The sequence below is a fragment of the Rana temporaria genome, chromosome 2, assembly GCF_905171775.1.
Source record: "Rana temporaria chromosome 2, aRanTem1.1, whole genome shotgun sequence".
NCBI lineage: Eukaryota > Metazoa > Chordata > Amphibia > Anura > Ranidae > Rana > Rana temporaria.
The window spans coordinates 247,802,566-247,818,250 of NC_053490.1; positions in this window are offsets into that span (position 1 = coordinate 247,802,566).

Sequence of the window (15,685 nt, forward strand, 5' to 3'; positions counted from 1 at the left end):
TATTATCTAGATAACATCACTTGACACCTATTACTGTAGGTTTATATGGTTGGACAACATAAGTAATATCTAACTGGTGACTAATATCTTACTGGTGACAGAACAGTATAAATGATGCCTTTTATCACAGAAAATGATATTTGTGTGTGTGTGTGTGTGTGTGTAATTTTGTTAATAACAAATATTATTTAACCACTTGCCGACCTCCTCATGTACATATACGTCAGCAGAATGGCACGGACAGGCACATGTACGTACCTGTACGTGCTCTGCTTGACGTGGGTCGGGGGTCCGATCGGGACCCCCCCCCCGGTACATGCGGCGGTCGGTAAGCCTCGGGGAGCGATCCGGGACGACGGCGCAGCTATTCGTTTATAGCCACCCGTCGCGATCGCTCCCCGGAGCTAAAGAACGGGGAGAGCCGTGTGTAAACACGGCTTCCCCGTGCTTCACTATGGCGGCGCATCGATCGAGTGATCCCTTTTATAGGGAGACTTGATCGATGATGTCAGTCCTACAGCCACACCCCCCTACAGTTGTAAACACACACACAGTGAACCCTAAATGTTACAGCGCCCCCTGTGGTTAACTCCCAAACTGCAACTGTCATTTTCACAATAAAGAATGCAATTTAAATGCATTTTTTGCTGTGAAAATGACAATGGTCCCAAAAATGTGTCAAAATTGTCCGAAGTGTCCGCCATAATGTCGCAGTCAAGAAAAAAATCGCTGATCGCCGCCATTAGTAGTAAAAAAAATAAAAATGCAATAAAACTATCCCCTATTTTGTAAACGCTATAAATTTTGCGCAAACCAACCGATAAACGATTATTGCGATTTTTTTTACCAAAAATAGGTAGAAGAATGACGTATCGGCCTAAACTGAGGAAAAAAAAATTATATATGTTTTTAGGGGATATTTATTATAGCAAAAAGTAAAAAATATTGAATTTTTTTCAAAATTGTCGCTCTATTTTTGTTTATAGCGCAAAAACTAAAAACCGCAGATGTGATCAAATCCCACCAAAAGAAAGCTCTATTTGTGGAGAAAAAAGGACGCCAATTTTGTTTGGGAGCCACGTCGCACGACCGCGCAATTGTCTGTTAAAGTGACGCAGTCCCGAACTGTAAAAACACCTTGGGTCTTTAGGCAGCATATTGGTCTGGTCCTTAAGTGGTTAACTAACCACACTTACATATTGTTTTTGGCTGTTTATGAGCTCAAAAATAAATTCTCTCAGTTGATGCCACGGAATAGAAGTGGTTATTTTTCAAGGTCAGTTTTTGGATTGCTAGTGCTTGATCTAAACTAATGCAGGAATCTTTATTTAGCAATCATGCATCTACAGCAAAGCTCTTGCGGGTGAGGAGGTTAATTCAATCAGAAAACCCATCTTAATATGTATGCATCCTGAATGGCCTTTTGCAAAATGTAGTAATAGAATGCTGAAATAAAACATTTCAAATAGGGTTGTTTAATTTAGTTTGATCACACTTTGGCATGCTATTAAAAGGTTATTTAATATTGGCCATTTAAAAAAAAACAGCACTTAAACATTTCAGTATTAGATATTTAGTGTAGTCCAATTATTTAAACTCTATGGCCTGGATTCACAAAGGAGTTACGACGGCGTATCTCCAGATACGCCATCTTAACTCTGAGTGTGAGACTTTACATCTCCGCGCCTGATTCATAGAATCAGATACGCCTCACAGTTGCCTAGATACGAGCGGCGTAAGTCTCTTATGCCATCGTATCTTAGGGTGCATATTTACGCTGGCTGCTAGGGGTGCTTCCGTATATTTCCGCGTAGATTATGCAAATTAGCTAGATACGCCGATTCACAAACTTACGTGCGCCCGGCGTATCAAGATACGTCGTTTACGTAAGGCGTCGGACCGGCGTAAAGTTCCCCTCATAAAGCAGGGGTAAGTCATGTTAGGTAAGGACGTCGGAAACGTCCGAACAGCGTCGTATTTTACGTCGTTTGCATAAGTCGTCCGTGAATGGGGCTGGGCGTAGGTTACGTTCACGTCGCCTAAGCATCGAGCGGGCGTAATTTACTTTGAAAATGTGCGCATTTACGTGGGGTCACGAAACATTTACATACAACACGCCCCCTACCAGCCTAGTTTGAATTAGGCGGGCTTACGCCGTGTCAGATACACTACGCCGCCGTAACTTAGAGCGCAAGTTGTTTCTCAATACGGGACCTGCCGCTCTAAGTTACGGCGGCGTAGTGTATCTGAGATACACTACGCCCGCCTAAAGATAGGTGCTTCTTTGAGAATCTGGGCCTATTTGTTTAAATGATGTTCCCATAAGAGAAGGTTGGTCTTTTTCGGTGTTTTACAGCTGCATGGCTTTCACATAAAAAAATGGATGTAAACTTTTCTTGCTGGTTTGGAGTTTTATAGTTACACACTTAGGGGCAGATCCACGTACATTGGCGCATATATAGACCGGCGTAGCGCATCTCATTTCCGTTACGCCGGCTCAACTTAGAGAGACAAGTACCGTATCCTCATAGTATTTCCGCACAACGTTGCACCGGCGCAACGTAAATTTCGAGGCATAAGCCGGCGTAATTGAAAGTGGGAAGGAAGTGGGCGTGTTCCATTGAAATGAGCCGTGACCCCATGCAAATGAAGGGCCACGCAATGACGCCATTTGTTTCCCCCCCTGAAGCAAGGTGCTTTTGTTTCGTTGTTTGTTGGTGTTTGTAGGTTTTTGTCGGTGTGTTTTTTGGAGCGTGTTTTTTGGAGTCATGTCAGCGAGGAAGAGGAAGCTGAACTATTCCCTGCGGGAGAAGGCCATCATTGTCAGGGCCATGACCCAGTATGATCGTTTTCTCCATGGGCCTGAGAGTGTGAACACCACCCCGGCCAGGAGGAGGGAGATCCTGAAAATTATTGCAGATGATGTTAATGCATTGGGGAGTGAGACCAGGACCCCCAATGATATCTTGAAAAAGATCAATGATCTCAGGCGTTCATGCCAGGGGCACTGGAGGGGGACCATCAACCACTATCAGGCTCACTGCTGAGGAGCGGGTGGTTGCCCAGTGCCTCCACAGGCATCAAGTGGAGGGAGTGCCTGGATTTGACTCCATTGAGGAGGTCTTGAGGACAGGTAAGTTTTTTTTTTCTATCTGGTGTGTAGCATGTGAGGGGGGGGAGGGAACATGTGACAACTGTGTGGATCCTCCAACCTGTGAATGTTTTGTGTCATCCACAGATGTGAAGGAGTGTGCTGGGCCATCTGGCCAGTCCGCACCATCCCCCGGACATGAGTCTGATGCAGACCCCCAGGCAAGCCAGGAATCCTCTGAGGAGGGGAGTGGGCCACAGCTCTCCTCATGAGGAGGTTGAGGAGGAGGAGGTGCTGAGTGCCAATGAAGTGAGGCTCCATTTGGAGGAGTCTAGCCCTGGTGCTGGCACCAGTCAGGCCTCCATCAGGGCTAGCCCCTCCCACTCCTCCCCCAACAGGGCTTCCCCCCAAGGGTCTCCCCTTCTCGTAGGCCCCAAGCCTCATCAGGAGGCAGGAAGACAAGGGGGGTGGCAGAGGTTCTGCCCAAAAATCTTTGGAGGGACCAGGCCCGTCAGACCCGCCATCTGGGTCAGGTTACCCAGACTTTGGAGCGCATGGAAGACAGCATGGCCTCCATAAAGGTGTCTGTGCAGGACATGGGTTGCAACTCCTTGGCTATGATAACATGCATGAACGACCTTCAGACCACCACAGCAGGCGTGGGTCAGGAGGTGCGCGCCCTGACCGAGGCTGTCCAGGCCAACACGGCAGCCATCAATGTGGGCCTCACCCGCATCGCCCTCGCGTTGGAGGGCAGGCCGCCAGGTGGGCAGAGACCAGGGGATGCTCCTCCTTCTCCTGGTTTCCCCCCCCATGAGTCTCCCCTAAAGAGCCGGGGCCGTGGCCGTCCCAGGCGTGGGGCACGCCAGCGCCGTTAGGTTTTTTTTTTTTTACTCAGGTCATGAGTGTTTTATGTTTCTTTGTTATTTTACTCAGATTATGATTAGTTTTATTTTTTTGTAGCCCAGGCAGGCTACAGTGTGTCGGATTTTCCGACAACAAGCTCACATCGAACATTTGTTGTCTGAAATTCCGACCGTGTGTACATGGCATTAGAGACTAATTTCATAAATTTTCACTCAAACAATCTATGTCGGAATAATGCACAAACATATACTGAATCTATACATAAATACAGTACTTGTAAAATGTCACATACCTTACAATGAATATAACTTATATTGTAGCACCATGAAAATAAACCAAAGAAATATAACTAATTTAAAGACTTCAAGAATGGGCCAAAATAGAGAGAAATTAATTTGAGAGTCTTTAAGGGCATAATGAAAAGAAAATTGGTAGCTACAGTGACAAAATAAAATAAAGACTTCTTGGCTTTAGAATCCACAAAGTGTCTACAGCTGTGTGATACTGCACTACTAGCTATGCTGCATAGCAAACAAAACGTAATTAATATATTTAATTAAACTGTAACTTGAGGATGTTGTGCTATTGGGCATTGGGGTAAATTAGCTTTTGATTCAATTAGTAGCATTCAAAAACATCAGCATCAAGGGCTAAGCAGAACGGCTGATAATAAAGGTGATGATGAAGAAATAGGCAATAAATGTTTTTCAGATTTTTCATATATATGCATACCTATATTACTGGCAGCATAGAGACTACGTGGTTAGCATGTCGGCCTAGCAGCACTAGGACAGTTGGCTTGAGTCCCAACTACAGCATTACCTGCTGTTCTCCCTATGCCTCTGGGTACTCCAGTTTCCTCCCACACTGCAAACATGTACTGGTAGGTTAATTGGCTCCTGTCTAGACTGGCACTAGAATGTGTGTTTGTTAAGGGCCTTAGATTGTAATATCCTTGAGAACAGGGACTGATGTGAATGTACAATATATACAGTATGGGTAAATTGACATTGCTATTTAAGTACTTACAGTAATAGTTTCTACATTTAAAAAAAATGTTGTTATTCAATGCATACCAGGGGAAACATGGTTCACTTAGTATTGTATAAATGTGACCTATCTGCCTCTGGAACATCAACAATAGAGTATGAAGATGAAGGAACAGCATGTGATTCAGCTTGCACTGGCTGATTGGTAACTAAACAATCTGGTGGTGGTGATGGCACATTAATCTATTCATTGACTGATAAATCTATGTATTTATTAGTACCAAGAGGGGTTGTAGAATTGATTGCTTGTCCATTCTTGATTTATTTGCAAAAAGTCATCCTCTAAACCACTTGCCTACAGGGCCCTTACATCCCCTTCCTGCCCAGGCCATTTTTCAGCTTTCAGCGCTGTCACAATTTGGATGCAAATTGCGCATTCATGCTACACTTTACCCAAATTAAATTTTTATTATTTTCTTCACACAAATAGAGCTTTCTTTTGGTGGTATTTAATCACTGCTGGGTTTTTTATTTTTTACAAAAAATAAATAAAAATTACCCAAAAGTTTGAAAGAAAAAATGTTTAACTTGTTTCTGTCAGTAAATTTTGTAAATAAGTAATTTTTCTCTTTCACTGATGTGAGTTAAAGAGGCGGCACTGATTGGCACTGATTGGCTGAACTGGTGGGCATTGATGAGGTGGCACTTATGGGCACTGATATGTGGCACTGATGGGCACTGATAGGTGGTACTGATGGGCACTCATAGGTGGCACTTATAGGCACTGATAGGTGGCATTTATTGGCACTGATAGACAGCACAGATAGGTGACACTGATGGGCATTGATGGGCAGCATTAATAGGCGGCACTGATAGCCAGCATTGACTGGCATCACTAATGGGCACTGATTGGTGGCTCTTGCTGGTGCTGGTGGGCACTGATTGCTGGCACTGGTGGGCACTAATTGCTGGTACTGATGGGTGACATGGCGGCACTATATTGTAATTAGGGCACTGATGATCAGTGCCCTGATTACATGTTTTGTTGTTCCCTGCGAGGAGACGCTGATGATTGTCTCTCCTCGCCACACACTCTGTCAGTGTGAAGCGAGGAGTGCTGATTACCCCTGAACTCTGCACAAAGTGTGCACCCCTGAACTCTGCATCCTGTACATAGCTTGCACTCCTGAACTCTGCACAAAGAGTGCACCCCTGAACTCTGCACATAGCATGCACCCCTGAACTCTGCATGTAGTGTGCACCCCTGAACTCTGCATCCTGTACATAGCGGGCATCCCTGAACTCTGCATCCTGTACATAGCGAGCACCCCTGAACTCTGCACTCTGTAGCGCAACCCAGATACAAGTGGCCCTTTGAGTATAACTATATTGCTGATGCAGCCCTCGTTGAAATGGAGTTGGACACCCCTGTCCTACAGTGATCATCAGTGCTACTACAGTGCCCTATAAGTGCTCATCAGTGCCCAATAGTGCACATCAGGGCCCATGAGTGAGTACTCATCAGTGCCACCCTATCAGTGGATCCTCTTCAGTGCCCAACAGTGCCGTAAAAATGTGGTAAAAAAAGACCAGAGCACTTTTTGCGATTCAGCACTGCGTCGCTTTAACTGACAATTGTGGGGTCGTGCGACGTGGCTCCCAAACAAAATTGGCATTCTTTTTTTGCCACAAATAGAGCTTTCTTTTGGTGGTATTTGATCACCTTTGCGGTTTTTAGTTGTTGCTCTATAAACAAAAATAGAGCGACAATTTTGAAAAAAATGAGTATTTTTTACTTTTTACCATAATAAACATCCCCCAAAAATATATAAAAAAAAAAAAATTTTCTCAGTTTGGGTCGATACGTATTCTTCTACATATTTTTCATAAAAAAATCGCAATAAGCATTTATTGATTGGTTTGGGAAAAAGTTATAGCGTTTACAAAATAGGGGGACGTTTTTTTCGGTACTGCGACATTATGGCGGACACTTCGGACACTTTTGACACATTTTTGGGACCATTGGCAATTTTATAGCGATCAGTGCTATAAAAATGCATTGATTACTATAAAAATGCCACTGGCAGGGAAGGGGTTAACACTAGGGGGCGGGGAAGGGGTTAAGTATGTTCCCTGGGTGTGTTCTAACTGTAGGGGGGTGGACTCACTAGGGGAAATGACTGATCGCTGTTCATACATTGTATGAACAGACGGTCAGGCATTTCTCCCCTGACAGGACCGGGAGCTGTGTGTTGGTATCGTCATACTCAGGAGGAGTAGCAAAGTGTGTTTTGGGATTGTAGATGCAAATATACATATGCCATGTGAGATAAATAACCTGTTAATATGGCAATTTTGTGAAAAAGAATCTTCATTTTGCAAAGAATTGTGGGAAAAAATGGCAACTTCAAAAAACTCACCATGCCTCTTACTAAATACATTGGAATGTCTATTTTCCAAAAAGGGTCAATTTGGGGGGTAATTGTACTTCCCTGGCTTATTAATGTCTCAATAAATGTGATAGGCCATCAGTACATCAGGTGTAATCAATTTTCAATGATTGGCACAATAGTTTGTAGACTCTAGAACCTTCACAAAGACAGAATAAAATACACTGATTAGGGTTATTTTTACCAAAGAAATGTAGCAGTATAAATTTTGGTCAACATTCGTGAAGAAAAATTACTAATTTGTTAAGTTTTATAACAGAAATAAGAAAAATGCATTATTTTTTCAAAATTCTTGATCTTTTTTTATTTACAGCACAGAAAAAAAAAAAAAAAACAGTGGTGATTAAATACCATCAAAAGAAAGCTCTATTTGTGTGAAAAAAGGACACATATTTCACATGGGTACAGTGTTGCATGCCTGAGTAATTGTCAGTCAAAGTTTGAGAACATTGAAAGCAGAACATTGGCCTAGATAGGAAGGGGGTATAAGTATTTAGTGGGCAAGTGGTTAAAGTTTGCAGTTTGCTGATTTTTAGTGTGTTCCCAAAACATGCACCTGCTTACATTTGCTCCTCACTAATTATAATTTATTCTGGTCCTGCTGCATTCTTATTGTCCCATGAGTGCAATTTTGGCTCACTGACAAGCCAGGGTTTTAGTATTCTAGGTTGCCTAAGTTTTTAGGTCAAGAGACAGGAGCAAAACAAGATAAACACCATGTACAATACATGTGTAGAAATGTTTTAAAGGCAAAACTGTTATACAGACAGCAGATCTGAAAATGCAGTTTATATTACTATATCTGACATGAAGTGCATTAAAGTGTATGTAAAGCCAAAACCCTTTTTCTAGTTTTGGAGGGAGTTGGGAAGAATTTGAACTCATTTTGGGCGTACACTTCTATCTAGGGTTCCTTTAGAGAGATTTATTCTCACTTCCTGTCCTGCTGACAGCAGTTTCTCCTGACAAGAAATTAGGAAAAATCCACAACAGTAATACAGACAAAGATAAGAAATTTGCCAGTGGTTCTAGCATTCCTTATGTTTGCCATACATGGATAGCAAATTGTTCCAAAAAACATTAGTTTTTGATAAAGATCTGTTGAATGCGTGGGTGGTAATGCCATCACTGTAACAAAATGTTTCCCTATTTGTTGACATATTATCAATCACTAAATCGGTAAATTAAACCATAAATAGTAAATTTTTTGTCAATCACACGATCTGTGGAAATAATGTAAAGATTTTTGACCTTTGGGAACCCTCCCACTAAACTGTATTTATTTTGCAAGCTAACAAAGCACATGTGAGATACATCGCTCATGTATGCGCCACATCTGTTGTTTGAGCTATTGTTCCATTGGCACATTTGTATCTCCTTTTTTAGTTATGGATGCTCAAAAGAAGAGCAAAGTAACAATTGCACTTATGGCAATAATGGCACTGGAAAAAGAAGCACAAAGAAAGAAGAAAAGAAATGCAAGAGTTTGGAGCAAGGGTAAGCTTCTGAGGAGAGAAGAATTGTCCCATATGCCCTTGCTAACCAACTTGAATGAAAGTTAACCTGATGACTACTGGTATTATCTCAGAATATCTCAATAAGCTTTTGACATTCTACTTCAACTGGTTGTTCCTCATATAAAGAAGACAAATTCATTAACCACTTAACCCCCGGACCATATTGCTGGTCAAAGACCAGGCCACTTTGTGCGATTCGGCACTGCGTCGCTTTAACTGACAATTGCGCGTTGATAGGTAATTTCCCCCCCGACAGGACCTGGGAGCTGTGTGTTTACACACACAGCTCCCGGTCCTCGCTCTGTAACGGTTGATCGCGGGTGCCCAGCGGTGATCGCGACCGCCGGGCATGCGCATCAGCGTCAGGGGCGAGCGGGCCCCTATTGGCTGCTCGGCGAGATGATGTAAAGCTACGTGATCTCGCCCAGCAGAGCCGACCTGCCCCCGTATAACTGCGGTGGCTGGTCGGCAAGCAGTTGATGAGGAAAGTAATCAGCCCAGAGCAGAGACTTGTCGCGACATTGCGTTTTTTTAGCAACAGGAAGAACCCTGGAAGATTATAAATGATTTCACAGCAGTCACTGGGTAGAAATATTCCTGAAACATACAAGGCTATCACCAATGTCATAAAGAATACGTATTTGAAGGTCAGTATTGCAATATTATAATATAAAGAATTTCATGGTTTATTTGTAAACTTTAACGGAATACCGATCAGATATTGGGAGGGCATATGCATATTCCATTGTCAAGATGGTTCAGTTGGTGAAGGAGTGTTCATATTCATATTTAATTGGCATGTTGGTTCTGGTACTTACCAGCTGGGAGTTTGCATTTGCCAGTTATTATTGTACTGAGATGTAGGAGAATTAATCCATGCAATATGGGTGGAAAGTGTAGCTTGCTCCATCTGTCCAGTGCTAGGAGGTTGATATATTAAAGGCTCAATAATTTGACGTTGTTTAGGAGACATCGTGCAAAGTCTTGCAGCAATTTTCCAAAGATATCACAGTCATCTATGTCTTTCATAAGTGCAGCAGGTGATTCCCAGTGAAATATTTTGGTATTGTGCACTTCCACTTTTCTTTTCTTGCCTGGAGGGGGGAGAAGGGGGGTCTAGACTGTAGTGTTTGTGAAAATTCTTGAGTATTATTTTCCTAGGGAGGCAGAAAATCAATATTAATGCATAAGTAAAAGCTACATGATATAATCTTAACAATATATATATATATATATATATATATATATATACATACACAATTGTGCTCATAGGTTTGCATACTCTGCCAGAATTTATGATTTCTTGGCCATTTTTTAGAGAATATGAATGCTAACACAAAAACATTTCTTTCACTCATGGTTAGTGTTTGGCTGAAGCAATTTATTATGAATAAACTGTGTTTACACCGTCAGGTAGCCAAACTAAAATTTCAGCCACAACTGCTAGGAAAATTGTTCGGGATTAAAAAAAAACACTTCAGATTAAATACAGGACTCTCTGAAAACATGTGGTGTGGCTGTTTCAAGATGCACAATAAGGAGGCACTTGAAGAAAGATGGGCTGCATGGTCGAGTTGACAGAGGAAAACCATTACTACGCAAATGCAACAAAGTATCTCACTTACAATACAACAAACAGCACAGAGACAAGCCTCAGACCTTATGGCACAAAGTCATTTGGATTGATGATTCCAAAAATCGCAATAGGCATATATTGATTTGTTCGCACAAAAGTTATCACGCCTACAAAGTATGGGATACATTTAGGGACTTTTATTTATTTTTATTGTTTTTACTGGTAATGGCGGCAATCTAAGTCTTTTAGCGGGATGGTGACATTGTGGCGGACAAACAACAGACTTGTGATGAATGATTTAATGTCATTTTTGAATGTATGCGCTATAATCTATTTTGTATTGTGATGGACAAATCTGACCCCAAATGACACTTTAAGTAGTTAAAGGGGTTGTAAAGGTTAATTTTTTCCCTAAATAGGTTCCTTTAAGCTAGTGCATTGTTGGTTCACCTACCTTTTCCTTCAATTTCCCTTCTAAATGTGTTCACAGCATCTCCCCGCAGGGATGTAGTACCAAGGGAGGAGGTGAGCACGCTGACTAACCCCCAGCCAGAATGGCTCGGATGATGGGGGCAAGCTTACTGAGGAGGAACAGGAAGTAAGAAATTCAAACAAAGAAAACAAATATTTAGAAGGGAAATCGAAGGAAAATGTAAGTGAACCAACAATGCACTAGCTTAAAGGAACCTATTTAGAAAATAAAAAAATTAACCTTTACAACCCTTTTAAGTGTGTTCCCTGGGTGTGTTCTAACTGTAGGGGGGTGGGTTGCCAGGAACATGACAGAGATCACTGCTCCTGATCACTGGGAACAGAAGATCTCTGACTTGTCACCGGGCAGAACAGGGATCCACTGTGTTTACACTGGCAGATCCCCATTCTGCCTCTGTACACCGCGATCACAGGTCGCCGGCGGACATTGAGTCTACCATCATACAAGTCCTGCAAGCAGCATCTTTGGGGCAGTTTGGGAGTGCTGTATACAGCGCTCCCAAAACACCCTGTCCATTAAAATGAAAAACAGGGCTTCCAAGGCGGCTGAAAAGCGCTTTAGAGGCGCGGAAAAACACGGGCGCTTTTAACCTCTTCTTCGGCTGCTAGTGGGGCACTTAAACCCAAAAAGTGCTAGAATGAGCAGGAATTTAGTGCTAACGCCCTGGCAGCCCCAGTGTGAAAGGGGTCTTATACACCGCTGTAGGCTTTGTTGATCATATCCATGATCAAATGCAGATAGCAACCCAACCTAGTAAAAATAGGTTTTCAGCTTGAAGTGGATTTTGGACTAGTTGCAATGTGTTACTTAGCCTTGCACTTTTCTTATTCTCGTGTTATTAAAAAAAAGCCTCCTTTCCCAGTAGACGCCCCATCCGGAGAAACGCAGCGTCGAGCGGAGCCAAAGATCCTGACGTCACCACGCCCCAGCTGGCTGGCTTGAGCTGGTTCATTTTGAAAACTTTTTGATGTCAGTTACCCGGTACTCAGAATAAAGGGTGTTTGTTTTAAAAGAACATACTGCACCATGAAGTACTTCTTTCCTCTTTCAAACATGCCTCTCCATTATGCTCTATGAGCGATCCCATCCATACCAAAAATTCTGAAGGAGACCAGTTGCAGTCCTCAGACGGTTAGTGGAGGAGAGGATTTGGATGAATACATGACCAGCTGCTGTTGATACCTGATTGATCCTGCGTGCTGAGCACCTTTGATCTCCGTGATAGAGATCTATCTAATCCGGTAATCGGCCTTTTTGTGTACCTACCACCATTTATCATCTGCCAGGTGGGAACATAGGATGAAGATTTACATCCCTGACCTTTTGATTACAGCAAAACCTCTGTAGCTGATGTGAAATGGACATTGTTTTTGCCTGCATTTTGCATTGTTTTTTTATTTCTATTTTTGTTTTTTGAACTTATACCTACGGTGTTAGGTTTGTGTACATATATTGCACTCACTTATTTGCACTTTGTTTGCATCATTATATGGATGCGCATCTATTTTTTTTTTTTTTTACATATTTACTAGCTGATAATTTTTTTTTTTACTCAATACATTTTTATTGAAAAGTATTATAGCATACATATTCGATAATACAAGCATTTAACATTTTCCTTATATCAGCCGAGTAAGGACATAACTAATAAGAACAATTCAGCATCCTAGATAATTCGGTGCAGCGCCTAGCCATGTATCCGTGAGGGAGTATACGGTACTTATAACAGAGTGGTGGCCAGAGCGCCGGTCCTGAGATGCAAATCAACAACTTAGTAAAACAATTCACTCAAAAGATGAAACAGTGTCATATGCTCTGCTTTTGAGGGTGAGGAGGAGGCCTCTCTCCCTAAGCACCCCTCCGGGGACTATACTGTGCTCAGGGTAAGTACCCCCCCTCCCCTCTCCATTTGTCTCCGAAGCCCATAGGGAGCTCAGATAGAGCTAAGGGTAGTACCTGGTGCAGTGTCGTGTGTCATTTCGAGGTGTCAGTCAAAGAGAAGTAATCGTGTTTTCTAGGTCCGAGGAACCTATCCAGTCAGTCCACAACTGCCACTTTCTGAGGTTTTGCGACTTATTGCCGTGGCGTAGTGCCAATGTTGTTTCATATGTGAAATGGGTATGTGTGGTATGGACAACATCACGAAGAGTGGGAGGGTCGGGGTCCTTCCACTTCCTAGTGATACTGAGGCGAGCAGCTAAGAGTGTATGGATGATAATCATCCTCTCTGGGTTCGGGAAGTGAGTAACATTCAGTGATAGTAGTGCCAAGGACGGTTGTTTGTCAATATTCAACTTTGTGACGTCGCGTAGGAGTTGAAACACTAAACACCAGTATGTGGTGAGTTTCGGGCAGCCCCAGAGTATGTGAAGCAAGTCCCCCTTCATGCCGCAGTTCCGCCAACATGTATTGTCGAGTGAGGTGGCAAAGTTGGATATCCTGACAGGCGTCATATACCAGCGGTAGGTTATCTTAAAAGCAAGTTCCCACAAGGTGGAGCAGCATGTGGCTGTATATGTGGAGTGGCAGGCCTTTTCCCACTGGTCTAGTGTGAATTCCTGTCCCAGGTCCCTTTCCCATCTAACTAGTGCAGTACAACTAGAACAGGTAGTTTTGGAGCTGAGCAGATTGTAGAATATTGATATTCCCTTATTTTGGGACGTGGGAGATCTGTAATAGATCCATGCCTTTTGGGGAAGTGTACACAACCAAGTTGCGAGTGAGAGGAGACAGTGTCTGGTGCGTAGATAAAGGTACAAGTCAGAGGCTGGGAGGTGGAGATCTGAGAAGGGTTTAAGGGTGTCCCCTGCAGTTAGGTTGGAAATGTGGGTCAGCCCCTTGGATTTCCATCGGGTGAAACATGTGGAGACCATCAAAATCTGCAGAGTGTCTATAGGGACAGGCAGTGTGGCGCGTATATCGTGATTCACGGGCATCTGTGCGAATCGGGCCCAAACCTTAAGTGTCGCAAGTATTGTCGGGGACCTATGGGAAGGTGGTTTAGCTCCCAGCATTGTTGCGAAGAGCCATGCGGAGAGGTTATGATGTGGGACCAAGGATTGTTCTATTCTACCCCATGTTGTGAGGGGAGGGCCGGGTGAGAGCCATTCCTTAGTTTGCGATAGGATAGAGGCCATGTAATATTCTCGGAAGTTGACATAACCCACCCCTCTGGCCCGACAGCTTTTCACCAGTCGAGTGTGACTGCACCTAGCCTTCTTACCCTTCCAGACATAACGCGATAGTATCGATTGTAGTGACGCAAAGTATTTAAGGGGGATAGGTATGGGAATCGTCCGAAAGAGATACAGTATTTGGGGGAGGTGGAGCATCTTAAATGCCGCTAGACGGCCCAGCCACGAGAATTCAAAGGACGCCAGCCTGGTGAGATCTGCTTGTAATTTAGAGCGTATCGGCAAATAGTTAGAGGCGAACAGTGCTTTACTAGAGGGAGTGAGTTGGATCCCAAGGTAAGTTATGCTATTTTCCGCCCATATGTAGGGGAAATTAAGTTTAATTCAAGTTCTAGTGGCGTCGTCCACTCCTAGGCCGAGGATGTAGGATTTTGTCTCGTTTGCTTTGTAGAAAGAGACATTGCTGAACCAGGCAAGCGTCCTCTGGATCTCGGGCAGGGAACGTTCAGGATCGGTGACCATGAGGATCACATCATCCGCAAATAAGCTGATTTTGTGTTCCTCTTCCGCAATATGTATACCGGAGATGCATTTGTTAGATCTAATAGTCTCCGCTAGGGGTTCCATCACAAGGTTGAAAATTAGAGGTGACAAAGGACATCCTTGTCTCGTTCCGTTCGTGATCTGAAAGGGTGCGGATAGGGCTTCCGCCGAGAACACTCGAGCCGAGGGGTTGGAATACAGGGCCATTATGGCGTCGTGGATGTTACCGACGAGACCAAACTTGGTCAATACTGCCGAGACGTACCCCCAGTGGACTCTATCAAACGCCTTCTCTGCGTCCAGAAATAGAAGCAGAGAAGGCGTTCCAGAGACCCCCACATGGTGTATGATATTGATCATCCTGCGAGTGGCGTCTGATGCTTGGCGCCCCTTGGTGAAGCCTGATTGGTCCAGGGAGATAAGAGAGGGGAGAATGTTTTCTAGCCTGTTTGCTATAAGTTTGGCATATATTTTGAGGTCCACATTTAAGAGGGAGATAGGGCGAAAGTTTTTCGGGGAGATGGGGTCTTTGCCTGGCTTGGGTAGAGTTACCACCATGGCAGCAAGCATTTCAGCAGGGAAGGATGCTGCGCTAGCAGCCAGATTAAATGAGTGACTCATAGCGGGAGCTAGTATGTTTTGAAAGTGTTTGTAGTATTCCCCTGTGAACCCGTCTGGTCCCGGGGATTTGAAGGAGGGGAGGTTATTGATTGCTTTGAGTATTTCAGTCGTAGTGAAGGGGTCGTTCAATGTGGAGAGTTGCGCGGGCGTAACCGACGGGAGGTTAACATTGTCCAGAAATGTTTGGATCATGGCAGGAGAGGGCTGGGCAGTGGAGGGGTCGTTTTTGAGGTTGTACAGGTCCTCGTAGTACGTGCTAAAGGCATTCGCTATAAGTTGGGGCTTAATGAGTTTTTCATTGGAATGGAGGTGGAGTATGTATGGGATCTTAGTTTTTTTCCTATGTCCTTTGATTCGGAGGGACATGGCTTTGTTAGCCTTGTTCCCTGTGGAGTATGAAGTGG